The 14147-nt window shown below is 43.8% G+C and overlaps 1 long non-coding RNA gene across 1 annotated transcript in view; it reads left to right on the top strand.

Moving 5' to 3' along the window:
- LOC140710271 (uncharacterized) overlaps positions 1–14147 on the top strand; it is an 87330-nt gene that overhangs the window by 56369 nt on the left and 16814 nt on the right. The window lies entirely within an intron of this gene.

Here is a 14147-nt window from a genome sequence, read left to right as displayed (position 1 = left end):
GGCGATACTGAGCCCGGTACCTGGCATGGAGTAGGCCTTCAGTGAATGGTCGACATTATTATGTAACACACAATCAGTGGATTTCCCTCTGTCTCTGTCTGTCTCTTTACCCATGTCCCTGTTTATCAGGTTTTCCCCTCCAATTCCCTTACCCCTTCCAGGTCCCAGGTCTAATCTGATTTGCTGTGTGTCCTTGGGCAAAAATCTCTTCCATTCTCTGGGCCTGCTCTCTCCACCCAGCTAGAATGCTTCAACGAGTCTGCTGGGGTCCCACCTCTCCCCCTTCCTCTCTTGGCTGGCCTTGCTGTCCCGCCATCCATCCCCAGGCTCATTTTACAGGTCAGTTCCCTTTAATGAGCAGGGCTTGGAGCCTTTTCCCTTGCAAAATGGAAACTGCGGGTTCATCAAAATCTCATTAACCTCCATTTTTCTGGTGGCCCTGCAGGGGTCAGGCCTGTCTCAGGATGGGGGTGCCACCTCCCAGTGGGCCAGGGTCCAGGGCTGTCTGGGGCTGGGGTTGGGTGGGGCTACTGGTTTGCTGGTTTCAGACAATATTCAGGCCGCAGCATCCAGCCCTGCCACCTGGGGGGAAGAGGAGACGGGGGCCTTCGGCACTTTAATTTGAAAACTTGCCATGGGACCGAGGGATTTGGGGAGCAGAGGAGAATGGCTGGCTTCCAGTGAATTAATGCTTTGCTTGTAACTGGCAATTTTCTCCACTTTCATGTCACCTGGCTCTTCTTCTTCTTCTTTCATTTGATCTTACTTGGAAGGGTAATGTGGCCTACCTACCACTGTCTCCTCCATCATGGTCCGAATTTTTCATCTAGGGCTTGTCTAAGCCTGGCCCTGCTCATGTGCATGGTCTCTGGAGGAGCTTGGTAGTGAGGGTTTACCTGCAGGATTCTGGGATCCTCTTACTAACCAGGGGGCCGTGGGAAATTTGCTTAGGTTCTCTTAGCCTCACTTACCTCCTCTATTCTGAGAATAAAATGAGATAATGTATTTAGTGCCTGGCAAACACTTTGAAAAACATGGTAGCAGTTTCTTCTAACCTTAAATGTGTACTTACCATTTAGTCAAGAGAAATAAAAACACATGTCTACCGAAGACCTGTATGCAAATGTTTGCAACAGCTTTATCCTTCTTTTTTTTTTGGGGGGATAGAGTTTCACTCTGTCACCCAGGCTGGGGTGCAGTGGTATGATCTTGGCTCACTGCAACCTCTGCCTTCTGGGTTCAAGCGATTCTCCTGCCTCAGCCTCCCGAGTAGCTGGGATTATAGGCATATGCAACCCCAACAGGCTAATTTTTGTATTTTTAGTAGAGACGGGGTTTCTCCATGTTGGCCAGGCTGGTCTTGAACTCCTGACATTGTGATCTGCCTGCCTCAGCCTCCCAAAGTGCTAGGATTACAGGTGTGAGCCACCGCGCCTGGCCATAACAGCTTTATTCATAATTGCCCTGAACTAGAAACAACCCAAAGGTCCATCAACTGGTGAATAGATCAATAAATTGCAGTTCATCCATATGTTGGAATACCAGGTACAGGGAAAAGAAACCTACGACTGATGTCCACAATGACACGAATTAATTTCAAAAGCATTCTGTGAAGTGAAAGAAGCAGACTCTAATGGTTAAATACCAGGTGATCCTGTTTAATGACAACCTGGAAAAAGCCAAACTGTAGGCACAGAAATGAAATCAGTGGTTGCCAGGGGCTAGGGAAGGGTGAGGGGATCCACTGCAAAGGGGCACAGGCAACTTTCTGGGGCTACAGAAATGTTCAATATCTTGTTGTTGTTGTTGTTGTTGTTGTTGTTTTTAGAGATGGGGGTCTCGCCATGTTGCCGAGGCTGGTCTCGAGCTCCTGGGCTCAAGTGCAGGCAGGAGTGCAGTGGCACGATCTCAGCTCACCACAACATTCGCTTCTGGGTTCAAGCTATTCTCCTGCCTCAGCCTCCCGAGTAGCTGGGATTACAGGTGTGAGCCTCTGCACCCAGCCAAATATTCAATATCTTGATTGTGGTGGTGAGTATACTGGTGAACTTGTCTTTCAAAACTCACCCAAGTGCACACTTTAAAAGGATGAATCTTATTGTATGGAAATTATATCCCAGTAAACCTCACTTTAAAACATAATGCTAGCCAGTAAAACTGTCAGTTAATTTTAATTTTTTTTAGACAGGTGTTATTAGTCCATTTTCATACTGCTGTAAAGAACTGCCCAAGACTGGGTAATTTATAAAGGAAAGAGGTTTAATTGGCTCACAGTTCAGCATGGCAGGATTGGCCTCAGGAAACTTACAATCATTGCAGAAGATGAAGAGGAAGCAAGCCACCTTCTTCATCAGGGTGGCAGAAGGAGAAGTGCCAAGTGAAGGGGAAAGAGCCCCTTATAAAACCATCAGCTCACGTGAGAACTCACTCATTATAGCAAGAACAGCATGGGGGAAACCACCCCCCTGGTTCAATTACGTCTACCTGGTCTTTCCCTTGACATGTGGGGATTACAGGGATTACAATTCAAGATGAGATTTGGGTGGGGGACACAAAGCCTAACCATGTCATTCTGCCCCTGCCTCCTCCCAAACTCATGTTCCTTTCACATTTCAAAACCAGTCATGCCTTCCCAACAGTCCCCCAAAGTCTTAATTTATTCCAGCATTAACCCAAAAGCCCAAGTCCAAAGTTTATTGCCTATGAGTAAAATCAAAAGCAAGTTAGTTACTTCCTAGATAAAATGGGGATACAGGCATTGGGTAAATACACCCATTCCAAATGGGAGAAATTGGCCAAAACAAAGGGGCTACAGGCCCATGCAAGTCTGAAATCCAGTGGGGCAGACAAATGTTAAAGCTCCAAAATGATCTCCTTTGATTCCATATCTCACATCCAGGTCATATTGATGCAAAAGATGGGCTCCTGCAGCCTTTGGCAACTCCATCCTGTGGCTTTGCAGGGTACAGCCATGCTCCCAGCTGCTTTCATGGGCTGGTATTGAGTGTCTGTGGCTTTTCCAGGTGCACGATGCCAGCTGTCAGTGGATCTACCATTCTGGGGTCTGGAGGACAGTGGCCCTCTTCTCACAGCTCCACTAGGTAGTGCACCAGTGGGGACTCTATGTGGGGGCTCTGACTCCACATTTCCCCTCCACAGTGCCCTAGCAGAGGTTCTCCATGAGAGCTCCATCCCTGCAGCAAACCTCTTCCTGGACATCCAGGTATTTCCATACATCCTTTGAAATCTAGGCAGAGATTCCGAATCTCAGTTCTTGACTTCTGTGTATCCACAGTCCCAATACCATGTGTAAGCCACCAAGGCTTGGGGCTTGCACTCTCTGAAGCAATGGACTGAGCTGTACATTGCCCCCTTTTAGCCATGGCTGGGATGTTGGGCACCAAGTCCTGAGACTGCACAAAGCAGCAAGGCCCTGGGCCTCATCCAAGAAACCATTTTTAGCTCCTAATCCTCTGGGCCTGTGATGGGAGGGGTTGCTGTGAAGATCTCTGACATGTCCTGGAGACATTTTCCCCATTGTCTTGGTAATTAACATTTGGCTCTTCATTATTTATGCAAGTTTCTGCAGGCTGCTTGAATTTCTCCTCAGAAAATGTTTTTTCTTTTTTGTCACATCATCAGGCTAGTCTCGAACTCCTGGACTCAAGGAATCTGCCAACCTTGGCATCCCAAAGTGCTGGGATTACAGACATAAGCCACTGTGCACAACCTAATTTTAAATTTTATTTTACTTTTTAAATTGAGGTATGGTGTACAAATAGTACACTACACCATAAAGAGCCCGAATCTTGTGTCTACATCTTGAAGACTTTTTACAGGTTTGTACATCCCATGCAGATCAATGCATGAAACATTTCCAGGCCCTCTTACTCCCTCACTCCCCCTCCAAGGCCACAACCCTCAAAGTTAACCAATATTTTGACATCTCTCACCACAGGCTAGTTTTGTGAGATTTTGGATCTCCTATGAATAGAGTCATCCTGAATGTAGTTGTTTGTGTTTGGCTGTTGGTGAGGTATCGAAGTCATCTTCTGAAAACACAAATCATATCGTGTCATGTCTTAATTAAGAGCCTTCCAATGTCTTCTCAGTAACCTTTAAGTAGAATCCCAAGCACTTTCCCTGCCTGCCAAACTATGCATGTCCTGCCCACACCATGGACCAGCTGCCCTGGAGTCCTCTCCAGCCACACAGAGCTTCCTCCAGTTCTTTGAGTGCACCCAGCTCTTTCCAGCTGTGAGGTCCTCACCTTTGCTGATTCTTCTATGTGCAATGTCCTTCTGTGGGCCAGATTTCTCCCTGTCCTTTGGGTCTCTGCTGAGTGGCCTTCCCCAAACCCCACCCCAATGGGTTCCTGACTTCCACTCTACTTCCATCTCTGCACCTGTTGGTTCCTCTGTAACCCTCATCATGGTTCACAATTGCTCCTTTGTTTGTGGGTCAATTGTCTTTCTCCCTGCTGAGGTTGAGAGTTAGACAAGGCTGGGTCTAACCTGTCTGTATGACCTAGGTGCCCAGTCCAGTGCTAGGCACATGCATGTGCTTAACATGTGTTGGCTGAATCAATACATGAAAATCACCATCGGCCGGGCGTGGTGGCTCATGCCTGAAATCCCAGCACTTTGGGAGGCCGAGGCGGGCGGATCACAAGGTCAGGAGATCGAGACCATGGTGAAACCCCGTCTCAACTAAAAAATAGAAAAAAATTAGCCGGGCGCAGTGGCGGGCGCCTATAGTCCCAGCTACTCGGGAGGCTGAGGCAGGAGAATGGCGTGAACACGGGAGGCGGAGCTTGCAGTGAGCTGAGATTGCGCCACTGCACTCCAGCCTGGGCGACAGAGTGAGACTCCGTCTCAAAAAAAAAAAAAAAAAAAAAAAAAGAAAATCACCATCAATTCAGAATGTGGCTTCTCGTGCACCTTCTCATTTGCTCCTCACAATATCAGCAAAGGAGCAAGGTGTCATCAGTTCTCTCCTCAGCAGAAGAACTTGGAGAAGTTGGCCAGGCATGGTGGCTCGTACCTATAATCCCAACACTTTGGAAGGCTGAGGCGGGCGGATCACCTGAGGTCAGGAGTTCAAGACCAGCCTGGCCAACACGGTGAAACCCCGTCTCTACTAAAAATACAAAAGTAACTGGGCATGGTAGGACATACCTGTAATCCCAGCTACTCAGAAGGCTGATGCAGGAGAATTGCTTGAACCCAGGAGGCATAGGTTGCAGTGAACGGAGATCATGCCATTGACAGTTAACTCCAGCCTGAGTGACAAGAGTGAAACTCCATCTCAGGAGAAAAAAAAAGGAACGTGGAGAAGGAGAAGTTGATCTGGTTGCTCAGGTCACATACCAATCATGGCTGAGCTGGAACCTATCACTCCCTTCCTTCCCCCTTTCCACCTCTTGATGCCAGCAGAGCCTGCCTGTGGCTCTCATGCATCATTCTGTGGTGGTCATTGTTAAATTAGGGTAGAACTTAAGTACCATAAAATCTCAAGTGCACAGTTTGGTGGATTTTTGCTTAGGTATACACTCCCAGAACACCTGCCTAGATTAGGATGTAGAACCTTTCTAGCATCTTAGAAGGGGTCCCTCATAATGGAGCTGGTTTTGAACTTCATATTCATGGACTCGTTCGGTATGACCTCTTGTGTCTGGCTTCTCTCACTCAACACAAAATCTGGAGAGTCATGATGTTGCTGCATGGACCAGAAGCTTGTTTTTTCAATGCTACATAGTATTCCAGTGTATGAATATATCACAATTTGTTTATATCCCTTCTGTTGATGGGCCTTTGGAGCTGTTTCCAGGTTTCAGCAATTATCAATAAAGCTTCTGTGAACATTCTTTTGGTAGACATACGCACGTATTTCTCTTGGGCATATATCCAGGACTGAAGTGGTTGGGTCTTTCAGTGGGCATGTGGTTAGCTTTCCTAAACACTGCCAAACAGTTTTCCTAAATGGTTGTACTTCATTCTAGGAACCAGCAGCCAGAAGGTTCAGTGCTGACTTCCCTGCAGCTCCAGCCTTGCCGAGATTGAAGTCACCATGGCCACACTTCCACCAGGTGTTGGGACGCTGAGCCACCCTGCTCCATTAGCAATCATAGCAGGGAGAAGGGGGCCGGTGAGAGGAGTCCAACCCTTTCTGCTGAGAGGCTGGCTGGCTTGCTGAGCCCAGCAGAGGTTAGGTCACTTTGCATTTTCCCCTCCAATGATCTCAGCTCTTAGGGGCAATTAGCCCTCAGTAGAGCAAGGAGCTCAGAATACTAACCAGATCTGGCCTAGCTGGGAGAGCGTTTTTTTCCCCCCGCCTGGGCTGAAGCCCTGCCTTGCAGATGGAGAGGCTGAGTGGAGAGCTAGAGGAGGAGAGCAACCTTTACTACTGCCCATGTGTACTGTGTTCGTGTTTCGGGTCACCAGATGCTCTTCAGTGGGGAAATGGGAGCAGCATCTGGTACCACCCTGCTGATGTATGCCTCAAATGGGGCACCATCACTCCTGGTTGCTGTTTTCTTCTCCAGGCAGCTCTACCCATCACACAATATCCTGTTCAATGTAGTGCTGTTTGTAACAGTCCTAAGGTGAAAATAAGCTAAAAGACTGGGCACGGTGGCTCACACCTATAATCCCACCATTTCGAGAGGCCAAGACAGGTGGATCACTTGAGGTCAGGAGTTCGAGACCAGCCTGGCCAACATGGTGAAACCCCATCTCTACTAAAAATACAAAAATTAGCCGGGTGTGATTGCACACACCTGTAATCCCAGCTACTTGGGAAGCTGAGGTGGGAGAATCGCTTGAACCGGGCAGGTGGAGGTTATAGTGAGCTGAGATCATGCCACTGCACTCCAGCCTGGGTGACAGAGTGAGACTCCATCTCAAAATTAAAAAAGAAAAGAAAAGAAGCTAAAAGTCCACTGGAAGAGGACTGATGAAGTAAATTACATGTTACATCCTATTAAATATACAATGGATATTCTGTAGCCATTATGGACAGGAATAAGATGTATTAACATCATGTGTCCCTAATATGACACCCTGAGATGGAAACAATGTCGCTCTTGGGTTATGCTTGCCAAAAAGGCATAAGCTCAATCTAATTGTGAGAAAATCAGGCAAACTCAAATTGATGGACACTCTACAAATTAACTGACCAGTACTTATCAAAAGTGTCAAGGTCATGAAAGACAAGGAAAGTCTGAGGAATTATCACAGATTAGAGGAGAGCACAGAGACGTGACAACGAAACACAGCGTAGGATCCTGGACTGGCTCCTGGAACAGAAAAAGAACAGTTGTGGAAAAACAAGCAAAATTCCAATTAGACCTGAAGATTGCTTAATGATATTGTACCAATGTTAGTTTTCTGGCTTTGATGACTATTCTATGGTTATATAACATGTTGACATTAGGGGAAGCTGAGTGAGGAATACATGGGAGCTCTCTGTATTTATTTATTTATGGTTTTTTTTTTTCCAACAAAGTTTCATTCTTGTCGCCCAGCCTGCTGTGCAATGGCGTGATCACAGCTCACTGCAACCTCTGCCTTCCGGGTTCTGCAACCTCTGCCTCCCGGGTTCAAGTGAATTTTCTGCCTCAGCCTCCCGAGGAGCTGGGATTACAGGCGTTCACCACAACGCCCAGTTAATTTTTGTATTTTGAGTAGAGATGAGCATTCACCATGTTGGCCAGGCTAGTCTTGAACTCCTGACTTCAGGTAGTCTGCCCACCCTGGCCTGCCAAAGTGCTGGGATTATAGGCGTAAGCCAAAGCACCTGGCTGTAGCTTTTCTATAAATTTAAAATTATTTCAAAATAAAAAGTTTAAAGTAAAGATGACGGTATAGATCAGGACTTCTTAACCTTTGCTGTGCCATGGTCTTTTGGGTGAAACCCATGAACCTTTTCTTGGAATAATGGTTTTAAACATATAAAATTACATGTTTAAGATTTCCAAGAAGACCAATTATCTTAAAATACAGTTATCAAAATATTTTAAAATTTCTTATATAGAAATACACATGCTTCTTTATTAAGATATTCATTAACAAGATGCGGTGGCAGGTGTAATAACCACTGTAATTTCAAAGCAGTGATGAGCGTAAACAGTATTTCAAAATAGCTGCAACAACGATAATTTGGTACGAAAATATCTACGATCACTATGGTAGTGAAGTCACAGATACTGTTAATGCTACTGCAGCTTGTTGCTTATATTCAAATGGAAGGAAATGAGAAATCTCAGTTACAAGTTAGTGAAAATAAGGGTATAATTTTTTCCTGTTCAAGTTCACAGACCCCCGGAATTCTATTTGCAGTCTGGCAGTGTCTGTTACATCCCTGATGTAAATGTATATTTATGGAACTGGAAAGAGGCTCATAATATATTAGTAATGGGGGTGGGGGAAGCGAGTTATCAATCAATACATACAGTAGAATCCCATTTTCGTAAATTAAAAATGTCACTGTGTGTGTGTGCATTGCATATTCATTCAACAAGCATTCCATGATCACCCACCGTGAACCAGACTCTGAGAATATAACAATGAAAAAGAGAGACATGGTTTTTACCTTCCCAGAGCAGGGCAGCTAGAAACATGAATAACTTGCAACAAAGCGGTGTGTCATTATTTGTTTTTTCCTCTTGTTTTGTTTTTTTGAGACGGAGTCTTTCTCTGTCGCTCAGGCTGGAGTGCAGTGATGTGATTTTGGCTCACTACAACCTCTGCCTCCCCGGTTCAAGAGATTTTTCTGCCTCAGCCTCCTGAGTAGCTGGGATTACAGGTGCCCACCCACGCGCCCAGCTAATTTTTGTATTTTTAGTAGGGACGAGGTTTCACCATGTTGGTCAGGCTGGTCTTAAACCCCTGACCTCAAGTGATCCACCCGCCTTGGCCTCTCAAAATGCTCGGATTACAGGCGTGAGCCACTGCGCTTGACTTGTTTTTTCTTTTTGCTTCTGTATATTTCCTAATTTTTTATGAACACGCATTTTGGGGAAAATATTTTTCAAAACAAAGGATAAAGCTCGTCTTTATCCCAGGCTGTATCCTCTCTGCAGGTAACACTCCCTATTGCCCCTAGGTCTGCCCTCTTGTGTCCCCAAAAATCTCATCCCCACTTCAGTGTCCCACCATAGCCATTAAGATCAGGCAGATAGCAACCTACAGGCCTTCCTTTCTCCAAGCTGACCACCCCCAGGTTCTCTGATGGGTTCTCACCCAACATCATTTCCAATCTGTTTACCATCTATCACGGTGACCTTTCTTGGGACCTGCCCTGTTTTTTTTTCTCATTCCTCTTATAGTGTGGCATTCAGAGCTGAGCTCCAGATGGAGTCTGCCTCACTCAGATTGCAAAGAGATATCACCTCCACCCTTCCACATGTCATACTTCTATTTATGCCACCTAAGAAAACAATCATTTTAAAAAATAGCTTTATTTACATATAACTCACTTACCATATATATTAGTTTTCTACTGATGCTGCAACAAATTACCACACACTTAGCGGCTTAAAGTAACACAAATTTACTATCTGTTCCATGGATCAGAAGTGTGACACAAATCTCACTGGACAAAGATCAAGGCATTGGCAGGGCTGAGTTTCTTTCTGAAGGCACTAGGGGAGAATGGGTTTCCTTTGCCCTTTCCAGCTTCTAGAGGCCACCTGCCCTCCTTGGCTCATCGCTCCCTTCCTCCATCTTCAAGGCCAGCAACACTGGGCTGAGTTTTTCTCAAGATGCTGCCTCTCTGGTTCTCTCTTCATATTCCATCTTCTACTTTTAAGGTCGTTTGTGATTACCTTGAGCTTAGCTGGGTAATCCAGGCTAACCTTCCTGTCTTAAAGTCAGCTAATTAGCAACTGAATTAATTTCATCTGCAAACTTAATTATTCTTTGCCATGTATCCTAACATATTCACAGGCTCGGAAGTTTAGGACATAGACATCTTTAAGGGGCCATTATTCTGTCTACCACATCACACAATTCGTTCATGTAAAATGTACAATTCAATGATTTTTAGTATATTCACAGGGTTGACGGCAACCACCATAATCAGGTTTAGAACATTTTCATCACCTGGAAAAGAGACGTGCAGCGATGAGCAGTTCTCCCATTTCCTCCCACCTCCCCCAGCCTTAGGCAGCTGCTAATCTACTTTCTACCTCATAGACTTGCCTATCCCAGGCATTTCATATGAATGGAATCACACAATATGCAGTTCTTTGTGACTGGCTTCTTTCACCTAGCATAATGTTGTATCATGTATCAGCACCGTATCCCTTTTTATTGCCAATAATATTCCACTGTATGCACATACCACATTTTATTTACCCATTCGTCATTGATAGACATATGGGTTGTTCCCACTTTTTGACTACTGTGAATAATACTCCTATAAACATTTGTGTACAAATTTTTGTGTGAGTGTATGTTTTCATTTCTTTTTCTTTCTTTCCTTTCTTTTTTTTTTGAGATGAAGTTTCGCTCTTGTTGCCTAGGCTGGAGGGCAGTGGCACAATCTCGGTTCACTGCACCCTCTGCCTCCCAGATTCAAGTGATTCTCCTGCCTCAGCCTCCCGAGTAGCTGGAATTACAGGCTCCTGCCACCATACCTGGCTAATTTTTGCATTTTTAGTAGAGATGGGGTTTCACCGTGTTGGCCAGGCTGGTCTCGAACTCCTGACCTCAGGTGATCCACCTGCCTCAGCTTCCCAAAGTGCTTGGATTACAGGTGTGAGCCACCACACCCTTCCTGTTTTCATTTCTCTTAGGTGTACACCTAGGACTGGAATTGCTGGGTCATATGGTAATGTTATGTTTAATATTTTGAGGAACCACTACACTATTTTTAAAGCGGATGCACAATTTTACATTTCCACCAGCAGCGTATGAGGGATCCAATTTCTTCAAACCATGTCAACACTTGCTATCTGTTTTTATTTATTTATTTTTTATTTTTTTACTTATAACCATCCTAGCGGGTGTGAAGTAGTATCTCGTGGTGTCGATTTGCATTTCCCTCATGATTAAGGAAGTTGAGCGTCTTTTCATGTGCTTAGTCATTTGTATATTTTCTTTGGAGAACTGCCTATTCAGATTCCTTACCCATTTAAAAAACTGAGTTGGTTATTTTATTATTGAGTTGTAAGAATTCTTCATGTATTCTGGATATGTTACAGGAAAGGGGTCCCGATCCAGATCCCAAGAGAGGGTCCTTGGATTTCACACAAGAAAGAATCGAGGTTGAGTCCGCAGTGCAAAGTGAAAGCAAGTTTATTAAGAAAGTAAAGGAATAAAAGAATGGCTACTCCATAGAGCAGACTCGAGGGCTGCTGCTTGCCCGTTTTTATAGTTATTTCTTGCGGATATGCTAAACAAGGGGTGGGTTATTCATCCCTCCCTTTTCAGACCATATAAAGTAACTTCCTGATGTTGCCATGGCATTCGTAAACTGTCAGGGTGCTGGTGGGGGTGTAGCAGCGAGGATGACCAGAGGTCACTCTCACGGACATTTTGGTTTTGGAGGGTTTTGGCCAGCTCCCTTACTGAAACCTGTTTCAACAGCAAGGTCTTTATGATCTGTATTTTGTGCTGACTTCCTATCTCATCCTGTGACTTAGAATGCCTTAACCATCTGGGAATGCAGCCCAGTAGGTTTCAGCCTCATTTTACCCAGCTCCTGTTTAAGATGGAGTTGCTCTGGTTCACACGCTTCTGAAAGATACAAGTTCCTTATCAGATGTATGAATTGCCAATATTTTCCCCCATTCTGTGGGTTGTCTTTTCACTTTTTCACTTTCTTTTCTTTTCTTTCTTTTTTTTTGGGGGGGGGGGCGGAGTTGTGCTCTGTCGCCCAGGCTGGAATGCAGTGGTGCATCTCAGCTCAACCTCCCAGGTTCAAGCAATTCTCCCTGCCTCAGCCTCTCGAGTAGCTGGGATTACAGGTGCCTGCCACCATGCCCGGTTAATTTTTGTATTTTTTAGTAGAGACAGGGTTTCACTATGTTGGCCAGGCTGGTCTTGAACTCCTGAACTTAGGTGATCCGCTTGCCTCGGCCTCCCAAAGTACTGGGATTACAGGCATAAGCCACCATGCCTGGACTTTTTCAGTTTCTTGATAATGTAATTTGTGTCACAAATGTTTTCTAGTTTTGATGAAGTTGAATGTATCCATTTTTTCTTTTGTCATTTGTGCTTTTAGGTATCTATGGGACCACTGCTTAACCCAAGGTGATAAAGATTCACTCCTGTGATTTTTTTTCTAAGAGTTTTTATAGTTTTAGCTTTTACACTTATGGCTATGATCCATTGTGTTAGTCCATTTTCATGCTGCTGATAAAGACATACCTGAAACTGGGCAATTTCCTAAAGAAAGAAGTTTAATGGTTTCACATGGCTGGGGAGGCCGCACAATCATGGTGGAAGGCAAGGAGGAGCAAGTGACATCTTACATGGATGGCAGCAGGCAAAGAGAGAGAACTTACGCAGTGGAACTCCTCTTTATAAAACCATCAGATCTCATGAGAGTTATTCACTATCACGAGAACAGCACGGGAAAGACTTGCCCCATGATTCAATTATCTCCTATCAGGTCACTCCCACAACACATGGGAATTCAAGATGAGATTTGGGTGGGGACACAGCCAAACCATATGGTTCATTTTGAGTTAATTTTGCATACGGTATGAGTTAGGGGTCCAATTTCATTCTTTGGATGTGTATATCCAGTTGTTCCAGCAGCCTTTGTGAAAAAGGTGATTATTTCTTCACTGGCGCTTTTGTTGAAAATCAATTGATCATAAAAGTAAGAGTTTATTTTTGGACTATTGATTCTGTTCTGTTGATCTTTTTTTTTGTTTGTTTGAAATCAGGTGTGACTTCTCCAATTTTGTTCTTCTTTTTCAAAATTCTTTTGGTGATTTGGGACAATTTGCAATTCCATATGAATTTTAGGATCAACTTGTCATTTTCTGGAAAAAAAATCCAGCTGGAATTTTGATAGAAATTTTATTGAATCTGTAGATTCATTTAGAGAATATTACCATCTTAACAATATTAAGTCTTTTGATCCATGAACATGGGATGTTTCCATTTATACAGGTCTTATTTAATTTTTTTGACAATATTTTATATTGCTGAAATATAAGTTTTGTAGTTCTACAAGTTTTGTAGTTCTTTCGTTAAAGTTATTCCTAAGAATTTTATTCTTTCTGATGCTATCATAAATGGATTTTTAAAAAGTTTTGTTGTTCTTTTTGTTAAGCAAGACTACAAGTTTTGTAGTTCTTTCGTTAAAGTTATTCCTAAGGATTTTATTCTTTCTGATGCTATCATAAATGGGTTTTTAAAAAATTTCATTTTGTACTGTTCATAGCTAGAGTACAGAAATACAATTGATTTTTTATATTGATTTTGTATCCTGCAACCTTGCTGAATTTATTTATTAGTTCTATTTTCTATTTTTTGTAGGGATGAGGTCTTGCTATGATGCTGATCTCAAACTCCTGGCCTTGAGTGATCCTCCTGCCTTGGCCTCCCAAAGTGCTGAGATTACAGGTGTGAGCCACCATCCCTTGGTCCACGTATTAGTTCTAATAGGCTTTTGTTTTTGTTTGTTTTTAGATTTCTTAGGATTTTCTATATACAAGATCATGTCATCTGCAAATAGAGAGAGTTTTACTTCTTCCTTTCCAGTCCAGATGCCTTTATTTCTTTTTCTTGATTGCTATGGCTAGGACCTCCCATACAGTCTTAAATAGAAGTGATGAGAGAAACATACTTGTCTTGTTCCTGATCTTAGGAGAAAAATGCCTTTAGTCACATTAGATATGTCAGGTGTGGGTTGTTTTTTTTGAGATAGCCTTTATGAGATAGAGTAAGTGCCCTTCTTTTTTAAATTTGAGACAGAGTCTGGCTCTGTTACCCAGGTTGGAGTGCAGTGACATGATCTCGTCTCACTGCACCTCTGCCCAATGGATTCAAATGGTTTTCCTGCCTCAGCCTCCTGAATAGCTGGGATTACAGGTGCGCACCACCACACCTGGCTGATTTTTTTTTTTTTTTTTTTTTTTTAGTAGAGAAAGTATTTCACCATGTTGGCCAGGCTGTTATTAAACTCCA

Source organism: Chlorocebus sabaeus, chromosome 2 (assembly GCF_047675955.1).
Source record: "Chlorocebus sabaeus isolate Y175 chromosome 2, mChlSab1.0.hap1, whole genome shotgun sequence".
In the NCBI taxonomy this organism is placed as follows: domain Eukaryota; kingdom Metazoa; phylum Chordata; class Mammalia; order Primates; family Cercopithecidae; genus Chlorocebus; species Chlorocebus sabaeus.
Note: the sequence above shows the minus strand (reverse complement) of the source record. Positions and strands in the feature narration are given on the sequence as shown.